At 35.4% G+C, this 26,418-nt stretch overlaps 1 protein-coding gene across 3 annotated transcripts in view; it reads right to left on the bottom strand.

The window, feature by feature from the left end:
- _Bre4 (glycosyltransferase) overlaps positions 1-26,418 on the bottom strand; it is a 188,677-nt gene that overhangs the window by 13,758 nt on the left and 148,501 nt on the right. Inside the window, exons 1-2 of one of the 3 annotated variants that reach the window (XM_012690441.4) lie at positions 13,476-13,646; positions 2,778-2,878 (exon numbers count right to left, since the gene is read on the bottom strand). The gene's annotated coding sequence lies outside the window, so the exon portion shown is untranslated. 3 annotated transcript variants of the gene reach the window in all.

Here is a 26,418-nt window from a genome sequence, read left to right as displayed (position 1 = left end):
ACGAGGCTAAAAAAAAAACTTATCGCTCCATTACTTTCATGTTTCGCGAGTCTGCAATGAAAAGTGTACAAAACTTTGGGCGCGACAACCTCACTCACTCAGTATATCTTGACAGCTTGCGGCCGCCCCCTGTGCTCGAGACAGATCGTTGACCTTACGCGACAGCTGATTCAATCATGTAACAACCACTGCGTTGTAACAAAAAAAAAATGTAGATTTGTTTTTTTTTCTTTGTTTTTGCACTGGGAATTGCTCGCACTACCAACTGATTGCTGCCTTCTTCGGAAGCGGTCTCTTATATCCAGAGTTATCTATTTCCGTTTTCTTCATATAAAACACAAACACTAAACAAATTACACATGACACATATTTAAATAAAATTGTTTAATCGATAATAATAAAAATTGTGGAAAGGCACATAACTAGAGAACGGATAAGGCGATACGTTTTTTTTTTTAATTATTCGCTTTGGTCTGAATAACGCTTTTACGTAAAAGAAAACGGATAAGTTGCCTAGAGACTCTAAAAATGCGCACAACGATAACAAACGAATTTATTGATATTTAGACAAGACATATGGCACATAGTCACCATTACCTTAAAACAAGCATAACACTACCATATTTGTATCAAACTTCTAATCGAATTTCCATTTTACGTTTGTCATTAAAACCGTTATTAAACGACGTATTCTTATCGCTTAAATAAGCATTTCGTTATTTCGCTTAATACGTTTTTAGGCAATTAAAACGCTGTAAAAAAAACATCTGTAAATATGCTTATTATTTTAAATTATTATACAATCAACGATTTAATCTTATACCTTTATTCTTGTATATATATAATCTGAATCTCGGAAACGGCTCCAACGATTTTCATAAAATTTAGTATACAGTGGATTTCGGGGGCGATAAATCGATCTAGCTACGATTTATTTTCAGAAAATATTGTTTTTTTTCGTGTTTTCAATAATCAACTTTATCGATAATCTACTTTATGACTCTTCCCGACATCTATTGGAGAATAGTAATACCATTTTTACTGCTTTAAAGACACAAAAAGATGGCGTTATAAAAAACAAACGGTCATCATCTAGTGATTCCTAATAAGTAAAACCGGTCGTTGAAACCCCTTGCGTCACGAAATTGAGTATCAGTTATATGAAGGTCGTGACCTTTATTTTGTGACGTCTGTTGGCTCCAAAAATGACGTAACACAAGACAGGCCGTGAGTTCATTAACCCGTCTGTACAATAAAAGAAAACTTAAATAGAATACGGCAGTTTCGTTTTTCCTAAACATAATTATAGATCGTTCCTTTTTCGTTTATAACATCAAAATCACTCGGAGCGATTAGCAGTCCAAGAGGGTTTGGATTTGTTTTGATACGAATTACGCCCCTTCGCCCACATGACGTATGTACAAACGACTGTAACAACTGTTCTCGATTTTGTCTTTCTGTATGTATTTTATTGTTATTTTATGACTGTTTTTCCAACACATATAAACAAGTCATTCCGAAATGTATTCGAGATTTGTTGCGAGGCACGTCGAAGTGCCAATGGCGATTTGTCGTAATTTAGTTTTGCAATAAAAAAAAAATATTGCCCTTGTAGGCTGACGAGCATACGGCCCACCTGGTGGTGAGTGGTTACCGTCGCCCATGGACTTCAGCAATGCCAGGGCAGAGCCAAGCCGCTGCTTACAAATATACTGACTGACTTACTACAACAATAAATATACTAATATACTGGAATATGTAAAACTAAAACAAAGGAGTTGTTTGAGATGATTCCATCATCTCGTTTTTAACATCGCACCGCCCGCCACCGGAGTAGAATTCACCCATACTACCTAGAGCCACTGCGTTCATCCACAGTGCGTTTCCAAAGATCTTTTTTTCCTACCTATGCTGATAGCCTTGAGAGGCTATTTCAACTTCTCCTTGACGTATACCATACTGCTTTGGAATGAGTACCCCTCGACGGTGTTTCCCGAGCGCTATGACTTGTCATTTTTCAAACGAAGTTTGTGGAGAGTACTCAACGGTAAGCAGCGGCTTGACTCTGCCCCTGGCATTGCTGAAGTCCATGGGCGACGGTAACCACTCACCATGAGGTGGGCCGTATGCTCGACTGCCTACAAGAGCAATAAAAAATAAATAAATAAAATCTCATAACACAACGGCGTAGCCTTGTTCTAACATTATTTTTTATACGAGCATAACTTTTGTTTAACAATTATACGGAGACCGAAAAGTTTAAGCGGCCGTGAAAGGCCTCCTTTCAGCGTACCCTGTGCCCTGTCGGATGTTGGGAGTACACACCCGGAAAAGGGTACGGTAATTTTTAGCCTGATCCGGGTTTAAGGAAGCAAATCTGATGCCGGTCGGATAGCCCCGGTGAGATTTTTTTTTTTATTTAAATTTCACGCGCCCCTATTCTCGTACGTTCGAAAAGAAATGTCCTGCTCTTTACGTACGTAATAAAAACGTAATGAGATATTTTCGAGATTACTTTTTATGTCGCGAATGTTTCGAGTTCTTTACGTCGTGTTATTGAATTAAGAACGAAATATATTTTCCGTTATAAAAGTTTCGTTCCCAGATCATTTATTTACGTTGATGAAAAATAAAACCCGTATATTGTTTTAATTTTCGAAGAAACACTAAATAAAGAACGGGTATGCGAAGTTTCTTAAGAGCGTTATTGGAACACATCAGAAACTTATTTAAATTCCGATTTCATTAATAGCAATAAATAAATTTAGTTCCCGTACCTCAAGAGAAGACTTCAAACACGGTGTCCGGTGAAATTGTCCCATTATCTTCATAGAAAATTTCGTTTGTAAACGCTCGAAGTTCTGGTCATCATATTGAACTGCAACAAATTAAGATTGAATTAATTGAATTAAGGCCTATTAAAATTAAACCTAACCATCGGAATCGTCTTCTTCGTACTGAATTTAAAACTAAATCTCCAAAGGTCACGGGAAGTACCATAAGGCTCCATCATTCTAATTCTGCCTAAACGATAATGCGTTTTGCTTTGAGATATGGGACTGATACAATACAATTGAGATATTGATGCCATTTCTCAATTTATGTAAGTGTAGAAGTCGTCGTGGCCTAAAGGATAAGACGTCCGGTGCATTCGTATGTAGCAATGCACCGGTGTTCGAATCCCGCAGGCGGGTACCAATTTTTCTAATGAAATACGTACTTAACAAATGTTCACGATTGACTTCCGCGGTGAAGGAATAACATCGTGTAATAAAAATCAAACCCGCAAAATTATAATTTGTGTAATTACTGGTGGTACGACCTCTTGTGAGTCCGCGCGGGTGGGTACCAACACCCTGCCTATTTCTGCCGTGAAGCAGTAATGCGTTTCGGTTTGAAGGGTGGCACAGCCGTTGTAACTATACTTGAGAACTTAGAACTTATATCTCAAGGCGGATGGCGCATTTACGTTGTAGATGTCTATGGGCTCCAGTAACCACTTGTAACCACAAAAGGTGTGCTGTGAGCTCGTCCACCTATTTAAGCAATAAAAAAAAGAAATTAAAGAAACTAATTTCGTATAACTAACATTAGTATAAACATAATGTAATCTTCAATCGAATTTACTTTGCAACGAATTGATCGAGTTTCTTCTAATAGGAAATTGTTTAAGTGTTTTCATTGTGGATTTGTTGAAAATTTCTCGTTACGTTCACCGTTCAATTAATTATTTCCTTTTAAACCCAAAGACTACGTAAAATTTAGCCAATGTTGTTTCTTTTTCATTAAATACCGGTCAAGGGACACCATTAACAGAACAATTTAGAAAGTACTTAAACTCCTAATATAACGTAACGTGATTAAGAAAACAAATCCCGTAACTAAATGTCGCGTTTTTTAACATCAAAGATTTTAGTATTTCACAACGAAAATAATTGAATATGCAATTTCAAAAAGGGCACATCTCTGAAGATGTAAAATGTTCAGGAAATGAAAAAAAACTGATTATTTTCTAAAGCAGTGTAAAATTTAAAATATTAACTTTTGAGATATATTTTAGTTTTAATTAGCAGTTGGAAATTACTGGAATTATTATAAAACGGGTGTAGGTAAGCCTCAAAACTACATGTATATGAAAAAACGTATTTGACAAAATATGCGACATGTGCCCTTTTCGAAATTGCATATTCAATTTGAAAATGTGTTTCCAAGACCTGATTCGTGACCAACCATGATTCGGGTTCATGGAGATAATAGCCTAGAGATAATATTTATTTCATTATTCTACAATTCAATCGCGCTAATGTTCAAAAATATGTGTATGAACATATATCCCTCTGGAATAAAAATAGCCTATGACCTTTTCTGTACCCCTGACAATCTGTACGCAAACTTTATGAGGATCGTTAAGTATTTAAGACGTGTAATAATAATAAAACAGAATCGAACTCCTTTCGCATTTATAATTTTTATCTATTTCCTTTCTTATTACTGGCAGCTAGGGTCTATGCGGACGGGTTTTGATTTTAGAATTATTTATAGTAGGTATTAAACATTACTTATTAATGATGTAAATGTATTTAGTATTAAACGCTGAAAAAACCTTTTAGATCAATTTATCGGGTTTATTTTTCCAACATAATCGCTGGTAGCTTAAGCCTATTCTAGCTACGCCCGGAGGTTGACTGGATGTTTTTGTCCTACCTAAGCTGATAGCCTTGAGAGGCCATATCAACGTCGTCTTAACTAGTAAGTAAGCTCACGGGGCTCAAACCTGATGACGTTGCTAACACGAATCCTAGCAAGAGCCGTGCTTCGCCGAATCTACCACCGGATCGGAAACGCGACCCACTGAGAAGATCCGGTGAGAAACTCAGTGGGCTGTCTGAGGGTTAATTTACTCGTCGAGCCCTTCGTCGCAAGCGCAAGCAGGATGACCGGACTGGAGGTGAGCTAACGGACTCAACCTAGAGAATTGCTAACACTAGCCCTAACAAGAGAAGTGCTTTGCAGAATCTACTACCGGATTTGAATCGCGACCCGCTGAGAAACTCAGCTTTATCGAGTCTTTGTCGAGTCATTAATCGGGCAACAACAGTAAACCTGGCTGTATCTAGTCATGCAATTGGGCCATTACTTTCTTTATTCCCTCGTTGGCCCGTTTTGTTTATGGCCTTTAATTTCGCTGCGACTTCAAGAGAATTCCTAACACTAGCCTTAACAAGAGAAGTGCTTTGCAGAATGTACTACCGGATTTGAATCGCGATCCGCTGAGAAACTCAGTGGGCTCTTTATCGAGTCATTAATCGAGTAACAACAGTAAACCTGGCTGTATCTAGTCATGTAATTGGGCCATTATTTTTTTTATTCCCTCGTTGGCCCGTTTTGTTTATGGTCTTTAATTTCGCCGCGACTTCAAGGTCTGCGAAGGGGGGGCCAGGGAAAATGGCGGTCATTCGGTTTTACAAGTTTTCTTTATTACTCAACTGGATGTTGACGGCGGCTACGTACATTGGAACTCTTGCAATTAATGTTTTGGTTTAAAACCCGTCATAGTAATGTATGGGTCTTTTTTTTTTTTTTTCAACCACAAGCAATGAAATGTTGAAGTATACGAAATATAATTATACGTAACATCCTGAAATTCACTGAATTCTATTCTTGGTCTTTTTTATTGGTTAGATTTTTTTTATTGCTTAGATGGGTGGACGAGCTCACAGCCCACCTGATGTTAAGTGGTTACTGGAGCCCATAGACATCTACAACGTAAATGCCCCACCCACCTTGAGATATAAGTTCTAAGGTCTCAAGTATAGTTACAAAGGCTGCCCCACCCGCGCGGACTCACAAGAGGTCCTACCACCAGTAATCATCATTCAGATCATTGAAAAAGTCTGCCTTGACTGACCTAGCAGTCTTGGCTCAACCTTGGACCATGAGAAAGACTCCATTGAATTCTACAATGACCGCCTCATCCTCCAAGCTTGAGCGAAACATTTCAGATTTTTTTCCCCGCTACCTAATCGCCGGTAGCCTATAATGGGCTATTTCAGCTACGCGCTGACGGTTAGTTGTGCTCACGGGCACAACCTGAGTGAACATAAACACCGGCCCTAGCAAGAGGAGTCTTCGCTGAATCTACCACCAGATCAGAATAACGACTCACTGAGAAGATCCGGCCAGAAACTCAATTGGTTCTTACAATTTTAGGTATTACTAGCTGTACCCGTCCACTTCGCTGGGCATTTAAAATTAACATTATTATTTGTCACCTGGTGTAAGGAGTCCAACACTCATATAAATATTTAAAAAAGTTCCTATTTAAATTGTCATCCGTGTTGGCCTTATCAAATGCGTAAAATGAAAAATCTATATGAATATTATATAATACTAGCCGTAATCGCCCGCTTCGCTGGGCGTTTAAAATTAACATTATTATTTATTGTCATTATTATTAGGGAGTCCAATACTTATATAAATATTAGCCTATCCATTAAGTACATGTATTTTCTACATAGATACCAAGTTTCAAGTCAATCGGATGTATGGTTCAGTAGTTATAACGGAACATCCGTAAAAACCACCGTAGATTTATATATTAGTACAGATTATGTACTTGTTTACTTCATTACGTAAGCAATGCAGACAGTAATCCTAGAAATCCCCACATATGTAATATATAACAGAAGTTTGTAAATATCGGACCATTAAACTATACAGGACGCGTATCTATGTAATGTGCATTGTGCATATCGTATTATAATAATAATAATGTTTTTATTGCAAGTAACCATGACTCATATAAATTGTTAATAAGACTTAGACCTATGTTAGTAGTTATATTTACATCACAATGAATTACTGTCGTAACATCCCATGGGAGATCACCCCAAGGGAGGCACCACAGCGACCTATGTATACACAGTCCAGCCTGCTTGCGATCATGCTCAGGATACTGTTGGAGCTGGAACTCACTCTGCTTACCAGAGATGCACACCTCTTACGCATGGTAGCGTAAAAACAATCTATGTGCGCGTCTGCAAACATATTATGCATAGATTATTACCGAGATCCGCACAATACGTGATCGATCTAAAGCGTCCAAATTCCGTCTTGTCTGTTCAGCATGAAGTTAGAATTTACATAAATTTCGTATCACTCATGTTGAATTTGGAATAACTTAAATTTGATTATTCACAGCAAAAAGGAGTCGTGAGTTCGTTTGTAGTTTTTACTCCGTCATTAATGTTGTGAGACCTTTGTGCGTCATCGCTACCGTGACGTCACTCGTATTCTTTTATTAATCGTATTTTCGTTGTGTCTATTTTGATGGCGAAAATATTTCGAAAAAACGAAAACGAAACATTTGACTGAATTTGACAAAAAAATTCCATAATTTTTTAAATTAAATGAGTTTTAATTTTAAATTTAATGCCGGCCGTACAAAATTGTACATACTGTGTAATGGCAACCTCATAAGACCTATTATTTCTAACGAAATTCAGCAATTTGTTTCAGATTCTATTTTCAAATTTGAAATGTAATAATAAGTTTTTATTATTTTTCCTCTTAAATACTTCGTTACGTTTCATGTCACATTTTATTATATATTTTTTGAAAGAGGAACGTGATCATATTCCTCAACGAGGAACGGTTCGTGAGCGGCGACCAAAGAGTTAAATTACCTTTCTTAATTTCCTTTTTACGTTTTACATTCAAAATATTTATTTATGAAATTTGTGTAACTATATTTTTTTTTTAAATAATAACATTGATAAATGGAAATACAGATCATACAGCCCATTCAAATGTCGAACACCAAATATCTTTAAAAGCAATACATTGCCTTTTTTTCGGGCCGGGTCCGATCCTTCTACGAGGATCCCGTACCTTCTTCAAACGAGGCCCGTGGAGAGTACGTAATGGTAGGCAGCGGCTTGGCTCTTCCCTGGCATTGCTGACGTCCATAGGCAACGGTAACCAGTCACCTGGCCAGCTGAGTCGTATGCTCGTCTGCCTACAAGGGCAATAAAATAACCCTTGAGGCCGAACTTGGTGCAATATTTTGGGTGATTAAAGACTTAGCGGACGTTATTCCCTTATGATGATTATTATTCCCTTATATCTGTGGTGCTCTTCACATGACCGGAGATAGGTTGAGATGACGTACCGTCGTGATGAAAGTTATGGATGGAATCAAATCAAATCAAATCAAATCAAAAAATTTTTATTCAACATAAATGAAAGTACATACTTGTTGAACGTCAAAAGAACTACCGCCAATTCACAAGAACTAGCCTCCGTCCTGAGAAGAATTGGCAAGAAACTCAGCGGGCATGTTTTTTTTTTTTTTTTTTTAATAAATTATTATTTATAAATTTTTTAATATTACATTATTTTTTTTAAATATGAGTTTTTTACAATGAGTATTATAACGTAACAATTACTACAATATTGAAATGCCCGGAGCGAGCAACTCATTCCCACTTTGTGCAATCTTCTAGATAATCATTGACTTTATAGTAAGCTTTATTGCACAGATGTTCTTTAACAGTTTTCTTAAACCTATGTATATGTAGGTTCTGAACATCTTGTGGAATTTTGTTGTACAGGCGCACAGACAAACACCCGAATGAATTTCGTATCTTATGTAACCTACTCATCGGCACAACAAGCTTGTGTTTGTTCCTAGTATTTCTATTATGTATGTCCGACTTTTTAGGAAACTCCTCAATATGTTTACGAACATACATCAAATTTTCAAAAATGTACTGGGATGGCATAGTGAGAACTTTAATTTCTTTAAATTTCTCCCTCAGGGATTCCCTTGAGTGCATGTTATAAATAGCGCGTATAGCTCTTTTCTGCAGAATAAATATCGTTTCTACATCGGCCGCATTGCCCCATAGCAAAATGCCATAGGACATGACACTGTGGAAGTAACTAAAGTAAACTAAACGAGCCGTGTCCGCGTTTGTTAACATTCTAATTTTTTTTACTGCGTATGCTGCAGAGCTGAGCTTACTCGCCAATTTATGAATATGAGGTCCCCATTGCAGTTTGGAGTCCACTGTTATACCAAGAAATACGGTTGACTCAACAAGCTCCAATGATTCCTCAGAAACAATTACATCACTATCCACTTGTCTCACATTTAAAGATGGTTTAATACATTTTAAAGTAAATTTAATACATTTAGTTTTCTTACTATTCAATAATAGGTTATTGATACGGAACCAATGAACCACACACGAAATCGCATCATTCACTTCGTCATAGACTTGTAATTGTCGTTTAATTTTAAATAATAAAGATGTATCATCTGCGAATAATACGACCTCGTGTCGGGACTCAATAAAACTAGGTAAATCGTTTATATATATTAGAAATAAAAAAGGACCCAAAATGGAACCCTGAGGTACACCCATTTTCAACAAGGTACCTGAAGATCTATTACCTTTCACATCTACTGTTTGTATCCGTCCTGATAAATAGGAAGTAATAAGTTCCAATGCACCATCCCTAATACCATAGTGATGTAGTTTCCTCACCAATGTTTCATGTTCAACACAGTCAAATGCTTTGGATAAGTCACAGAAAATTCCAAGACAATCATGTGATTCCTCCCAAGATTTAAAAATATTTTTGACTAGATAAGCACCTGCATCAGTTGTAGAGCGACCCCTGGTAAACCCGAATTGTTTATTATGAAGCAGGTTATTTGAATTAAAATGTTCTAAAAGTTGTGTCAAAATTATTTTTTCAAAGATTTTACTCAACGTAGGGAGTACTGAAATAGGTCTATAGTTAGAGGGGTCATCAGTACTACCAGATTTAAAAAGAGGAATCACTTTACTATGTTTCATTAAGTCAGGAAATACACCACACCTAATACAATCATTAAAAATACTAGCAAGATGAGGAGCAATAATGTCTATTACAGACTTCAAAACCTTTACTGATATTCCCCACAAGTCAGCTGTATTTTTTACATTAAGGCTATTAAAACTTTTTATTATATTGCTTGAATTAATTTCCTTAAATTTAAAAATTTCATTACATTTGTTGACATGTTTATGCAATAATATTTCAGCTGCTGTGGGGGATGAATTTAGAGAAGTGGTAGTTGAAACTGGAATGTCAGAGAAAAACTTTTCAAAAGCATTAGCCACATCTTTATGACTAGTTACCAATTTATCATCTATTTTTAATGAGAATTCTTGGTGACTATTTCTGACTTTTCCACTTTCTCTACCAATGATGTTCCAAGTCATCTTTATCTTGTCAGGGGCATTTTTTATTAAATCACTTAAATGTAAAGATTTTGCCGTTAAACAAACTTTTCTAAATACTTTTGAATAGTTCCTGACATATTGATGAAATGTTTCATCATTATTATAGGCTTTTTGAGAGTACAGATCATATAACTTTTTTCTACTTTTGTACACTCCGGTGGTGGCCCACTCGCTGAACACTGTTTTGTTTTTTAATGTTACAGTTTTAGGAATAAATACATCAGCAAAGACCAAATTAATTCTCTCAAACATATTCTGGTATGACAAATTTGGGTTATGGTTATAAATAATTTCTGAATGTTCTTGCTTAATATTTTTTCTAAACTTCTCAATTCGTTTTTTATTAATAGGAACAATCACAAGAGTATTTTTATCTATAGAATTGATATTAGATTCAAAAGACACAAATTGTCCACTATGATCTGATGTTAACTGATTAATAATTTTTTTGTTAATCGGTGTTACATTTGTAAATATGTTATCTAAACATGTTGCCGATGTGGTCGTTGTCCTAGTAGGCTCTAAAAATAAATTTGGGAGGTTATATGACTTTAACAGTGTTCTGAATCTAATAGTGGTATTTGTGTTTTCTAAAAGATTAATATTAAAATCACCACATACAAAAATTTGTTTATTAGAAACAGAAAGCTTCAGCAATGCATTTTCCAAAATATTTTCAAAAGAATCATATAACGCATCAGGAGGTCTGTAGACGCAGACAACAATGAGGTGCTCAAGCTCAACACAGGAAATTTCAATAATTCTCTCAACAGAGAGGGCCACTACATCCTTTCGTTCCTTACATTTCAAACATTTACTAACGAGAATCAGTGAGCCACCGCGAATAGCGTTCTCTCTGCAGAAGGAACTTGACAACTGGTGATCATTAAAATTAAACAATAATTCATAATTTCTAAACCAGTGCTCAGTAACACAGAATATATTAATATTATGCATATTTAAAAACATTTCAATTTCTAGCTCTTTACCCATCATCCCTTGTAAATTTTGATGCACCAAATTGAATATGTTAATAATTGAAACGTTAACGTCTTTTGATGGGTATAATCTAGTTGTATTAATTGATTTGTAATTGCAAGAGTGTGACTCCTTTGTCTTATCAATTAATTTAAATTGGAAGCAGATTCCAAAGTCTTAAAACATGTCAAATTTTTTTCCTGCTCAATAGAAGCAGGTATTTTTTTAGCTAAATTTATAGCTAGGAAATTGTGTATAAAATACTGTAGCGATGTTGCTACTTGTCTAAAATTTTTATTACTTAATTTAAATAAGTCATTTTTTGATGTCCTTAAATTTCTAAAATTTATTATATTATTTATGTCTATTAATTTAAATGCATATTTTTTGGATGTCAAGGTGCAGTTATTATTATCAAAAGCATTATAAATTGCATTATTAATATTAAATCTAATTTTGTTTTCTGTCGGTAAGTCTTGCAAGTAAGCAAAAGTGAACATAATAAGTTTTTTAATATTTAACATATTAACTTTTTCAACATAATGCAAAATTTGTTTTTGGTTAACGTTTTCTCTCCTCCCTAACATAATTATTATGACAGTGTTTAGACAATGTGTGGTATTTAAAATCTTATCAAATATTTGTGCTGGATTAGCACCTGGCATACAGTAATTAATCACATGTTGTCCAAAACAAAGGTCATGTAATGCCACACCCATCTGTTTCCCCAGCTCATCACTAAAAATTTTAATTTTAATTTTGTCTTCTCTAGAAACTTGTGAAGATGCAGTAGTAGGTATACAGATAGGTGCTGCCTTCACAATATCATTGGTTTGAGACTCTAGCACTGAAAGAGTAGAGAATGGTGAAGACCCTTAACGATGCGGAACATCATTACCAGAGAATGCTCCAAAATATTGTCTTATACCTAATAAGGTTAAGGTAATCTAATCCCTATTTCAATTTGAATTATGAAGATCAAAGATTCATTGGATTAAAGCGAATGTAATCGTCCACATAAATTGGGAATATCGATAAAATACTACCGCGCTAGTTTTAATCATGTAAGAGGTTATAACTCGTTCGATACCTTTGGGACGAGACTTTGGCGAATATATTAAAGCATTGAAAGCTTGTTATATAAAACTGTAACTATTGGTCGGTCTTTACTAAATATTCTTCATAAAGCATTATATTCTATCAGTTCACAGATGTCCACTGCTGGACATAGGCTTCCCCTAAGCCTTGCCACAAAGATCGGTCCAGCGCTGCTTGCATCCAGCGGATCTCAGCGAACCTCAATAGGTCGTCGGTCCATCTTGTGGGAGGCCTACCCACGCTACGTCTAACCATTATCGGGCTATTAAACCTAATGACGTCTTTCTTCTTCTTCTATATCGTTCCCTCACTGCTGAGGATCGCGACCACATGTGATCGCGACCACATGTGACGTTCCTCTACAGTGTTCGATCATGGGTGGCATGGACGTATGGTGGTGTAATTTTCCGTCATCCAAGAACTAGTTTCTTACAGTTTACTCTAAATTATTTTAGAAGTATAAATAGATTTACATGGAGAGCTCAAGAAAAACAAGAGAAAAATTCAAACAAAACTCTTTTTTTAGCAATACCTAGATGCGTTGTTCCCGAGAAATAAATATTGAACAGAATGAAAATGATAATTAAAACAACCATTTTATCTATGTACCTACACTATTTATCTTTTCCTGTTTATTAATATGAATGTGAATGTTAATTAATAGAAGGATAATATAAAGTGTTCCAAGTTTCATTTTTTCCTGTCCTCAATCAATGGTATTAACATTATATCTTATGGCCGGCGGTATTCATTTTTATGGGAATCCGCTGGACGCAGGCAGCTCAGGATCGGTAGGTGGACGAGTCTTGGGGCAGGCCTATAAGTACTGATAGATAGATATATGGATAGACGATGTACTGGTCCCTTTGGTGTTAAAGCTATTACGAGATTCCTGAAGCCCAATGGTATCGTAAATGGATGACCCAAGATACAAATTGGAGCACTTCAGATATAGGTAGGTTGGGGGCATTTATACCACGTGATTTTACAATAGGCCTTCCAACAGGTAAATAATTAGTTGAGGTTGTTGTATAAACAAGGTTTGTTGAATTAAATTTTAATTTCCCAGAAAACTAAACCGACTAAAAGGGGGAAGGTACTCACAAAGGCTTGCTTGATATATTTTGTGGTCTTCTGTCTCCGGGGCACTGTTCTGGATGCTGGAGTTTAAGACACACGGACACACGCACAAGTTGAATAGCAAAATTTGCGAAAAACAGTATTTTTGAATTAAATAGCCTTTTTTTAATGTTGCGCGCGCGGTGCGAAAACGTCGACTCAGTTCTTTTCTTCGCCCGCTAGGAGGCGCGTTACATTTCTTCATTATGCCGATAGATGGCGTGGATTAGGAAAAGGAAAGGAGACGGAAAATCGTGGGCCAAAATGGAATAACTTGGAATGTAGTCTAAAAAATTTGTCATATTTTTTATATAAGAATATAAAAAATCACCTCAATCCTCTTTCTGGGACCGGAGAAAAATGAGAAGGTTAGTTTTTGTCGGTATAACGGTGTGATCGATTTAATTAATCGATTATAGGATTATAAAAAGAAAAACATTGCACTAGGTAATTAATGCAAAGTAATTAAATGAGCGATTTATACTTGTTGTATACAAGTGCGGTATGCGCCGGATTTAATTGCGATTGTATACATAAATGAAGAAAAAGTCTATTATTACTTAGCAAAGTAATATGATTATCGATTTCAAATCGATTAAAATCGATTGTATTTTTGATGACAGCTTTGACAGTAAGCTGACATGACGTTCGTTCATAGATTATACAATTATTTTTTGGCGCTTGTTGGTTTTTTCTGCTCTACTCGTTTTGTATCTTCGACGCATTTTGAGTGTGTATCTATCGGGCTGTTTTTATATTTTCAACGATCACTGCTTTATTATTACGGATTCCAACTCTGCCAGCCTTGTACGACAATTGCTTCTACACTGGACACCGAAGATCGCTCACACGTTTGACTTGAAATTGTTGCATTGGATACCTACTGTTGAAATTATGGATCGCTGTGTGAATTGTGGGATAGCAATTCCATATTCCATACCTGATATATATCATTGATATTCATTCATAATATGACATTTAAAAGATTATCCAATGGATATAATAAACATTTACTTATGCTTCAATAAGTTATTATTCAGCTCTTTTAGAGAGATTGTAACATAACCTAACTTTTACTAAATCTTTATTAACTCGGCTCTCAGATTGAGAAAACTTTTATAATTTTCAGCACGGTACTGATAAATCTGAATCTATTCATTCATATTAGTTTCATCACGTTACATTCGGGCCCAAAAATGTATGTAATCGTTTCAGTCTCCTTTTAGTCGGTTCCCTAACAGAGGTTAAATTACATTAGGTCTCACTCGCTGTTGAGTTCTCTGTAGAAACAATTAGGCCGACAGTACCAACAAATACAAAAACACGAACTATAAGAAGGAGGAAGCTGAATAAGAAATAGGCGTAGATACTGATATTATAGACGAGAGATAAATAAACTGGGCTCGCATACCTTTTAACGCAATGAGCTAATTAACGTATGAGATCCTCAAGGTATAAAATAAATTTAGCGAACAAAATTCATCCAAAACTTTCCGTTTTCGTTTTATTTGTGTATCCTTCCCTACAGCAAGCGGCCCGTGAGTTGTGACGTATACGAGTATTTATGACTAGGAGCACTCACGGAAAAAGGAACACTTTTATGTATCATCGCATCATCTGCGAATGGCAGAGAAGATTCATTATTCAAAGTGCCGTGAATAGGTAACTCGAAGTACATTTGAAACGGACAATTTTTTTTTTTTAATTTTAAAGCAAATATGCGACGCTTTATTGTTGATTGGGTTAATCTTGGGCTAAATTTGTAATATTATTATCGTCTACGTGTAAGATTCAATGCGTCCTATTGAATAAAAGGTCTTCTGCTACACTAATTTAATACTGTAAACACGAGTGGGTCGTTTACAAATTTCGAGTTATTTGATTAGTTCTCATAACCTTAATGTTACCGTAATTATAAGTACAGTAAATTTGTTGTCATGACAACAGGCTCGTGGTCCTATAACTATATATTTTATTTATTTATTTATTTATAACTTCTTATACTAGAAAGTATAAAGGCGGACTTTATGCCATAGGCATTCTCTAACAGTCTACCTTAGGGGAGTGCAGAGATGAAGCTTGGTAGGTGTAGTGTGAAGGTGATATTACTTAAAGATATGTGTATATGTTCGTCAACACTGTTAAATTAGGAGTTATACATTAAAAACTGCCCCAAATCTCATTCGTATCACTGATTTGAAATGCAAATTCTAACTTTCTTGCTATTTTTCCAGTAATGCGTGTTGAAATTCGGCAATTTTATTTAATCAGTATATAATACAATAATAAAGGAAAACTAACTGGATATTAGAACATTATTAAAAACAATAGAAGTACCTACAATTCCTAAGCTTTTAAAAAATATTCCTATTTAAATTGTCATCCGTGTTGGCGTTATCAAATGCGTAAAATGAAAAAATTATATGAGTATTAAATAATACTAGCCGTACTCTCCCGCTTCGCTGGGTATTTAAAATTAACATTATTATTTATTGTCATTATTATTAGGGAGTCCAATACTTATACAAATATTAGCCTATCCATTAAGTACATGTATTTTCTACATGGATACCACATTTCAAGTCAATCTAATGCATGGTTCAGTAGTTATAACGGAACACCTGTAAAAACCACTGTAGATTTATATATTAGTATAGATTATCAATAAATGAGTGAATGACTTGATTGTGATGAAGCATTTTTCTATTCTGAACTTGCCTAAATACAAAAAAATGAGACATTAGAGGAAGTTTAAATTCATGAAATCGCTACTTTTTTGGCCGCAAAATTGAAAACGACCCGCGTATACGATAAGGAAACTATACATGAGTAGTCTATTATCAAAGGTGCATTTGGACAAAAAAAGTTATTGATATATCAATACAGATTGATTTGAATATAATCGTCTCCTTCAAAGAATACGGTTCAAAACCTGCATTAAATAAAGTATTAACTTAACCTGTTATTTATCTAAGATGTCGTTCAGAAGAGTTTTGTGACTGCCAATGGAATACAAAGTCAATAATTCGTTTTTCTGATTTACCACTAATTGTCCAAAAGTCACATTGCCGGCTTTGATAATAGTCGACTCACATTTAACAGAAGTACTTCCAGAGATTTTGTGAAGACTTTTAATCGTATCGGGGCTCCTTAATCTACTGCGTTACGAAGATCATGTTTAAATTATTCCTCCTCCTACTCTTCAATGCATTCAGATCCTTGTAGAAAAAATATGAGGGTAAGGTTTTTTTGGTACTCCTTCACAAGTCTCATACTGTTAACTTTACCCTAAAGATATTAAGGCCAGCTGGACTATTACAGTGGGTTATTTACGAGCTCTTAATGGCTGGACTGGCGCTAACAGTTCTACGTGTTCACAGCTTAAGGTCAGACGCCTTGAATAAGTAAAATATGACGGCATTTACGCTAAAACTTTAGGTACCATTTATCAAAAAGTAGTATTTGATTCTTAGGTTACCTTAAAGACCTAACAGTAACTATGACTACTAGTTCACGAGCTATAGTCATTGTGATCGTCATTATCTATACTTCTATACTATAATATTATAAAGAGGAAAGATTTGTTTGTTTGTTTCGAATAGGCTCCGAAACTACTGGACCGATTTGAAAAATTCTTTTTCCATTAGAAGCCGACATTGTCCCTGATGAACATAGGCTACATTTAAAAAAAAAAAATATTTTTTTTTTTTTGTTTCATGTGTGTTTTAATGTTTCCGAAGCGAAGCGAGGGCGGGTCGCTAGTATTTAATTAAAAAGTAAAAAAAACGTATTTAATTTTTGAATTTACACAAAAACGTAAATGTAAACAAGGATCCTTTGTCAGCAAAATGGTGGGTAGAAAAACGCTTCACAGATTTTTTCTTGGGATTGAAGATCATTTTCTAGTGGCTTGGAGGCTTTTCCGGGTTCGCGTGAAAATACAAATTCAACCGGAAAACGAATCGTGAGCAAATAGAAAAAAAAAATTATGATTCACATACATTTTAACCTGTTAGTTGTGTACATATACTACTTCCATTTAAATTTCTTCATTTTTACAAAGAAACGCATATAAACTGATTAAACGACCCGGTTACACCATTTTGCGGGTGTGATCTGAATGATTTTTCCATATAAACCCGCAATGAATACTGGAAAACGCCCGGATCTTTTAACCGGATAGAGACCGGACAAGCGAATTGTTTCCGGTCTTCTGTTATAACGTATAGCTTAATTAATTTTATTTGACTCATTTAGTTTACATCTCAACAGCGATCGCCATTCATTCCATCCTAATATCGAAATAACTCAATCGTTTTCATCTAAATATCTTGATGCTACTTGAACTGGTGGTAGGACCTCTTGTGAGTCCGGGCGGGTAGGTACCACCACCCTGCCTATTTCAGCCGTGAAGCAGTAATGCGTTTCGGTTTGAAGGGCGGGGCGGCCGTTGTAACTATACTGAGACCTTAGAACTTATCTCAAAGTGGGTGGCGCATTTACGTTGTAAATGTCTATGGGCTCCAGTAACCACTTAACATCAGGTGGGCTGTGAGCTCGTCCACCCATCTAAGCAATAAAAAAAAATGCTACTAAATTTAACGCAACATTTTCTGTATTGTGCTCCCAACGGTTGATTTTTGATTAATGCTCTGCGTCCGTCTACCGTTGTCATTCACATCCGGCTTAACGATCCATTAGGAGCTTAATTTACACGAAAAGATATGATTAATTTTGCTGAACAAATCCGATAACAAAAAAAAAGCATGCGAGCGTTCCGTTGCCTATTGGATATGTGTTTATTCCTTATGATGGTAGGTTCGGATTCCCAATCTTTCATGGTATATTTTTTGAAAAGACGTACCGAATCTTTGAGGACGGTGCAACATCACCACACAAACCACCAAACCAAAAAAGAATCGTAATTGGTGTTTGTAGAGTGTATTCCACTATTGCACACAAAAAATCAATCAATTAATAAAATCCTGATATTCCTACTAATTATATTCGCTTTCGCTATTTGACGACAGATGGCGTTACTTGAACTACAATACGAAATGAATTTTTATTTTTTGCACACAATTAGCGATTGTCAGTGAAACGTGACTGGCTGAGATTCACTAGATTCATAATTAACAATAGCTTCATATACGTTATCGAATGTATTATTATTGATAACCCCGCCGACGATAGTAACAATGCCAACAAAACAATCATTGGTATTATTACAGGCTTAAAACCGCGAACGTTTATACATAAATTTATGATTAAAACCGCATAGTTCTGTTGTTCGCATATACGCAGCTCGAACTGTTACACTGAACACACATTAGATCTTATCTCGCTTACACGTTAATCTATTCTAACACGTCAGATGGGATAGTAGATCTGCTCTAGTGCCATTATGCGGCTTACGCAAAGCGAATGGATGTAGAATGCAAAACCGCTGGCCGCGACTATATCCGCCAATTTTATGAGCGAGTTCGCCTTTGTGAGAGAGCCACTGGCGTGCTTTAATCTACCTACCAGTCCGCTGTATATCTCTACAATCAGTGAAACCACCTTTAATTCCGGTTAACCAAAGTTGAAAATCCAGTGGATTCGTAAAGCACGCTCCGAACGTGCGGTTTAGGCTAAAAATGTTTTTGATTCTAATATTTTCAATATTTGAGGCTTCTGTAAAATAAAAATTTGATTGATGTTTTCTATCGAAACTAGCTTCGCCTGTATGAATTAACGTGATTAAGTTATTCGTTTATTTATATATTTTTAAAATTGCGCATATGCACTTGTGATGATTGTTGATGATCGTATATTGTTGCAAACATTATTGAATGCGGTGACGTCGAACTGATTTGATGAGGTAACACGTCATTTCGGATCCTCCCGATCCACTAACGGTGCTTTTAGGTACCTCAAGCACCGATCATCGTTCTCGTCGAACCCGTCGCTTGCGAGGGCAGCGAGTAAATTAACCCACAGACACAGACTGAGTTCCTCACCGGATCTTCTCAGTGGGTCGCGTTTCCGATCCGGTGGTAGATCCTGCGAAGCCCGGCTCTTGCTAGGGTTCCTAGGGTTCGTGTTAGCAACGTCGTCAGGTTTGAGCCCCGTGAGCTCACCTACTAGTTAAGGTTACGCCGAAATAGCCTCTCAAGGCTATCAGCTTAGGTAGGAAAAAAAGAAAAGATATGATGATGAACTAGGAGCTTGCACTTTTTCAAACTTTTGTTTTTTTCCATCTAAAATAAAAGAGTACTAGGCGAATTTAATATTGGGCGCTTTATTTATTTTGCCAAATTTTGAATGACGATTCCTTTTGATAAAACGTCAATAAAAAATTTAAGGATCACTGGTTTTTTTCAATTCATATTTTTCAATGTACACTGGAACAAAGGAACAAAACGAAACCGTGTTTGACCTAACGTAATGAATGTTTTAATACAAATCAATTCTTTGCCGAGTTCGTTGTTAACAAGAACTCATTATAATAACCCTTTCAGATTTTATTTGAACAAAAGCCAGTTTTAATAACATTTTAATTAATTTGACACCTCTTACTTTCGAGATGAAGATTAATGTAAGGTTCTTTCTTCTCAAAAAAAAAAACCACAAAATTACCTCTTTTTTGTCGATTAAGCGAAAAGAAAAAAGACATTAAGGCTTTTCGTGATTAGCGAAAACGTCATCGATTGAATGATTAAATGAAAAAGTTGTAAAATGACCAAAAACCTAAGTCGTACTTTTAGTAGTTTCATACAAAAAGTAATTTATTATTTTTTTCAACTGTTCGATGACAGCCCTGAATTTATAACAAAAAATACCGTTAGACCGTTCATTCGATTACACGCGTCAGAACGAGATCGACTGAGACCTAGAACTCATGTCTCAGGGCTGGTGGCTACATTTACGATGTTGGTGTCTATGTGCTTCGGTAACCGCTTAATACTATATATCTACTAGCTGACCCGGCAAACATTGTTTTGCCATATATAAGATTTCTAGAGAATTTCTAGTGTAGAAAAAAAACTAACTTATTGTAAGTGTGTAAGGATGTGGTAAATGAGTGAAAGAGGTATGTAGTGCTGTGAACGATGAGGGAATATATAATAAAAATAACAAAACCTCATTCAACCACATAATACCTCATTATAACAAAAAAAAAAGTCCAAATAAAAAAATATATGTTAGGGGTGGACAACCCTAATCACTTAGGGGTATGAAAAATAGATAGTAGCCGATTCTCAGGCTTACTGAATATGCATAAAAAATTTCATGAGAATCGGTCTAGCTGTTTCGGAGGAGTATGGGAACGAACATTGTGACACGAGAATTTTATATATTAGAAGATATATATGTGGCCACTCTTATGTTTTACTACGAATTATATTACGGTAGGTAAGTTACGTAAAACATAATTCAAGGGTTGGCAGAAGAATAGTTTGTTTGTAGTTCAAGTTACTCTTTATTCCGTAACTATTTACTCGGGAACTTTTTTCATCGAATCGATTATTCTAATAGAACACTATTTACGGTTCTCGGCTCGATACACCCCTTGTGGGTCCCCCTGAATAATAAAGGCCTCTCCCAAGGTTTGCCACAACGAATGGTCCTGTACAGTCCGCACAATACGGATTCTCGCGGCTTTTAGTAGATAAAAGCAATAATCAAAAGTAGTTCAATTAAAAAAATGTAATCAAATCGATTCTCCTCAAAAACATGTCGTAAATAATGAATCCAAAAAGTTATAAAACGAAAATATTAAAAGCGATAATAAACTGTAATGACACAACACACACACATACACGCGCGCACACGCACACACTCATGTACACACACACACACACACACACTAATTATTTCCGATACTCCTCTCTCGGGTCTGCTACGTGAAATGTCTTAATAAAAACTATATAGTGACTTTTTTGTATTACCATCTTTGTTTGCTGTTTTTCCGTTGATGGTAGAAGTTAAGAAGTAATAATTTGAAGCTACAGCAACACATGACTGCTTAATAAATTAATAAATAAAAACAATTATTCGTCTTTGAAATTAACCAAATAAACAACTTTTAACACAAAAATTTGAATCAAATTAATAGTGTCAAAAGAGTTGTTCAAACGAAATAACACAAGCTTAAGCAAAGTTATTCATTCGAGACAAGTGATTGTATTCTGAAAACAATTCACAAAAGGTTATTTTTTCTCGGAATCACTGTCCCATCTTATAAAGTACTAAATCAATGAAGCACACTTTTTTTTTATTACTCCCCTGCGACACGCGGTCCAAGGAATTTCGATAAAAAGGGGTTAGAGAAAATACATTTCGAACTAAAAGCAATTCTCTATGATCCTTATTGATCTATCAATTGTAGAGGATTTAGTTACGTTTCAGCTAGTTTAATTAATAGTGTATAACAAGGCTTACTGACCGGTTTTTTTTAATACGCTTTTATTAGCTTCAGACGTATGTAGGTATGTTAGTGTGTAACGGAATCTTTGAACATGATTGTGAGCCCTATCAAAACGTCGGATTAACTCGAAATTTGGCATACTTATTACGGACCAATGACAATTAAATATTTAAAAAAAATATTGAAAAATTGAAAAAAACGAAACAAAATACGCTTTTATAGGAAATCCAACTAAAATAATTGAAAATAAATTTTAATAAATTCCAATTGACAAAAAATCGTGTAAGAAAAAAATGATTTTATTGTAAAAAAAAAGCGTGGGGTGCATGGTATCAGTAACTGTAGTTATAATTATTTAATTTTTGTATTTATACATTACGAAACAAAAGAACATGCCATATAATTTATTACATCAATTGATCAATAGCTCCGTATAATAATATCCTCTGAACCTCTGACAAAGATATGTTAGTTTAATGCTGTCCAAACAATTCATCTTACCCTAAAGGAAACCGCGTGGCGGAAGGTCCGCCGACATCAATGCGATGAGCGGATATTATAGAACTAGTTACGTCTATATCTATATATATATAAAAATGAATTGCCGTTCGTTAGTCTCGCTAAAACTCGAAAACGGCTGGACCGATTTAGCTAATTTTGGTCTTGAATTATTTTTGGAAGTCCAGGGAAGGTTTAAAAGGTAAATAAATATGAAAATACTCGGAATTAAATAAAAATAACAATTTTGTTTTTCCTTTGATGTGTCCCCCGTCGGACGGATTCCTTTTGTTTGTTTTAAGTTTATTTTATACAAAATTTTAGGTCTTTTTTTTATTGATTAAGGCACTACGAAGTCTGCCGGGTCCGCTATTACATATATATAAAATACTGTATGTATGTTCACCTAAAAGACGAGATCTGTCAGATTGATGTGAAGCTTTGCACATATAAGCACACATATAAAGGAAGTGATTATTGGCGCTGGTGGCAGTGATCTTTATCTTTGGAACCGTGGGCCGAATTCATATGAAATCTTCAAAATATAAAAGAGAATAATATAAATTTAATAATGTTAATTTATTTATTTCTCTCTTAAAGGTATAGTACAAATACAAATAGAGATTAACCTTATACTTTATTGTGTAAGCCTTTGAAAGAGCTGAAGTCTGTACAAGGTTCAAAGACCTGTATTACTAATCTCCAGGCTCCTTTCTTCTTAGGATAGATTAGGTTAGGTTAAATCGTGAACAGATGTCGCGGACTGTATGTTCACCTAAAATTAACGTAATTTGGTTTTTGAATCTTCTTATGGCTTTTATGTTTTAATATAATATTACATAGGTTAAGAGCGACGCCGCTGGCGGAGGTAGTGTATAATAAAAAAAAACAGTTTACCATTTCGTGTGGGAGTTAAATCTCATACGCCTTTATGATTTTCAAGTCTTTAGATGCAGTCACATTATTCTGAAGGATAAGAAACCAATTTTTTTCGTATCTAGCGATGTGACTATCCCAGAGTGCGATTGCCGCCGGCTATATTTCTAAGGTACCAATTTCATACACAAATAAGTTTTGCGAGAAAGGCGGGACAATAACTCATTGCAAAATTAAGAACGCGAAAGCTTAAAAGTTGTAGTTTTTGGTATTCGGACGTGTTTTGAACACGCACACTTGAATACTACCATCCTGTCTGTTACTACTGCTTGCGTTGCAGATCGAGGAGTAGACCAACCAAGTAAAAAAGATTACGATATTATAATTAAGCTAATCAATAAAAACCTTAAGAAATCTGTACCAAGTGTTGTGTGAGATTATTTTAAAACCGTTTTTCAGTCATCACATAATGTAACTATTATCGTTACACAGTTGCGTTTGGAACAACAACAAAAAAACAATAGTCTACGCTTTGAACAATAAATCAGCGTTATCCCGGACCGTGCTCTAGATTCGGGTTAATGATGACAATTAATTTTCGACTAACTTTATTCCTTGGGGAAACGTTTTTTGTCCGCTGCGAACAGTTAAGACGAAAGCAAAAACGTGTATTGTGTAACAGTTGCAGATTAAACTTCTTGTTGTATTTTAAAAAAAAATGTATTTCACTACAACAGATGCTTGCAACTGACTCGGTCACTGAAATCAATAGCGCAGAAATAACCATCGACTGATCAACAAGTTAACCAGATATTCAACTAGTATATTCAGATATTTACTTCAGATTTAAAGGTAGGCAGCGGTTAGGCTCTGCCCCTAGTATTGCTGACATCGATGGGCGACGTTAACCACTCACCATCGGGTGGGGCCGTTTGCCTACAAAGGCAATAAAAAAGTGACTGCAAGTTTTTGGTCAAAACAATATTAACATGGTTTTTTATTACAAAAGTTGGACGGGCGTACGCTCTACTTGATGGTTTGCGGGGCCAAGCAGTTGTCTACCACAGAGAACCCTCTCCAGCCTTGCTTCAAGAATGCTTTTTATAGAAGCACTTATCGTTCAGAAAATTAACACGGCTTTCATTGCATGTACCGATGCAGAATTCCAATTAACTTGAAAATTTACACACGAATGAAGGTACGATAGGACGATACAGTAATTTTATTTCCTAAATCTAATATTAAATAGGATAAGATCCTCATAGGGTAAAGAAATGTTTTATGTATGATTTTTTAGTAATGACGTACATTTTCGCAAAAGGTCCACTTCCACGTAACAGTCAGCACAAATAAAAAAAAAAAGAATTCATTACAATCGTAATATTAAAGTGAACGTTAAATAATGTTCAAGGGCGGAGGAAAATCCGAGTGACACCGCGTTCCAAAGAAAAAAAAAGCGTAATTTTCTGTACCCAACGAATTTCCCTTTACGTTCTCTCCACCAAACGTTTCCGTCCATGCAGGCAAAATTGTTCAGTGAAGCGAAACGAGATTGGGATGCTTGTGTAGCGAGAAATTTAAAATATAAATAAGCAAAGCAACGAAACGTAAAATATCGACAGTAATTTTATTAATAACATTTGACGGTATTCAGATATCGAAAATGCCGTGTTCGTTTGAAATCACGAAAGCGATATATCGAAAATTGCATAAGTGAACAAATAAAATTAATATATTTAACGCGAAATTAAGGCGCTATCTATCTATCAGAGCACAGACGTCCACTGCTGGACATAGACCTCCCCCAAATCGTTAGAGTAGTAGTTTAATTATGAAATAACAAAAATGAGATCGAGGTTCAAGGATTAAAAGTATGGGAATACAAATTGAGAATGTCGTGACTCGATTTACTTGGATCTAGTTAAAAATGAATGTACAAGTCTATCGAAGTTTGTATTGGGAACTTTAGTTGCTATCAATGAGCCTTATTGTTATAAACATGTTTTTTTGTGGCAGTTTTTTTAAAGTTACCTTTGTATACATTTGTCTACTGATGGATATAATAATAATATTAATAATAATAAACATTTATTCCAAACACAAATTAAGTACAAAAAATAAATAAAAAAGATAACAAAAATAACGAGGCTTGGAAACGGTTACCGGCTCAGCAATGCCTAACAGTAACGAAACAATCGGTACTGCGGCGCTGATCTTCCGCCGGCACCTGCGGAGTGACACGGCACCAGCATCAGACCGACCAATACACAACATTGTAAAATATATTAAAAAATAAAAGAACATGAATAATAAAAAAAAACAGTTATGAAAATATAGTTATGAAATATGATATAGACGGTCATACTTTGCCCGCATCCAGTGTATTACCGCAATCCTCAACAGGTTATCCGCCCACCTTGCGGGAGGCCCAGCCATAATATATCTTCCGATGCGCTGTCGCTATTCTGGAGCTTTTTGGACCCTGCGGCCATCTATTTTTCGAACAAAATTCCCTACTCATTTTCATCTCCATCTCTCAAACTTTCGGGCTATGTCGGTTACGATTTCCTTGCGAATCTCTGAATTCTTCATTCGGTCGCGCAGGGAAAATCGTAGCATACTCATCATCATTGCACATTGCAAGGCTAAGAGCCCACTGATCCGACCACGTCTCAGATTTTGTTAGAAGAAAGTTTTTTTTATTTTTCATTTCAAAATGTCAATAAAAAACAGAACAGAAAATATTCAAACATACATAAAACGAATCTAAATATTTAGTTGTTAGTTATTGTGGACCATTTTCGATCATTTTGTCACAACTTACAATATGATGTTGTAGTGAATGACTTGCATTTGCTGGTTGATTCAGATATAAAAAAGCACTCGAGAAAATTCGTATGAAATAAATCTAGATCAATTTAAATAATTGAAATACGGAACCCTCAACGTTATTATATCTGGTCAGTTTCAGGCGTTCAAATCCAAACGTCTTTCTTGTGAGACTGCTGCGACCATTATAAATTAAAATTTAAAGAAATTAAAGTTCTCACTATGCCATCCCAGTACATTTTTGAAAATTTGATGTATGTTCGTAAACATATTGAGGAGTTTCCTAAACAGTCGGACATACATAATAGAAAT

This window comes from Bombyx mori, chromosome 3 (genome assembly GCF_030269925.1).
Source record: "Bombyx mori chromosome 3, ASM3026992v2".
NCBI lineage: Eukaryota > Metazoa > Arthropoda > Insecta > Lepidoptera > Bombycidae > Bombyx > Bombyx mori.
The sequence above is the reverse complement of the archived record's forward strand: the minus strand, read 5'-3'. Positions and strand labels throughout refer to the sequence as shown.